Source organism: Penaeus monodon, chromosome 15 (genome assembly GCF_015228065.2).
Source record: "Penaeus monodon isolate SGIC_2016 chromosome 15, NSTDA_Pmon_1, whole genome shotgun sequence".
Lineage (NCBI taxonomy): Eukaryota > Metazoa > Arthropoda > Malacostraca > Decapoda > Penaeidae > Penaeus > Penaeus monodon.
The window spans coordinates 5,308,771-5,309,004 of NC_051400.1; positions in this window are offsets into that span (position 1 = coordinate 5,308,771).

Here is a 234-nt window from a genome sequence, read left to right on the forward strand (position 1 = left end):
CAGTTATTATTGTCGGAATTTGAGACTTATTAAGCATTTTTAATAACTGGCTTTGGTTATTTGGCGATTATTTTCTCTAGCTATGTTACGTTACTGAAAATATTGAATCCGTTTACATAATTGTTGTCAATTGACACTCAGAGACTCACAAGCGACTCACATCCTCCTTCCTCACAGCAGGTCAGCCTCGGGCACGCCGGTGAGGAGAGATTCTCATCGGCAGCGAAAGCGTCG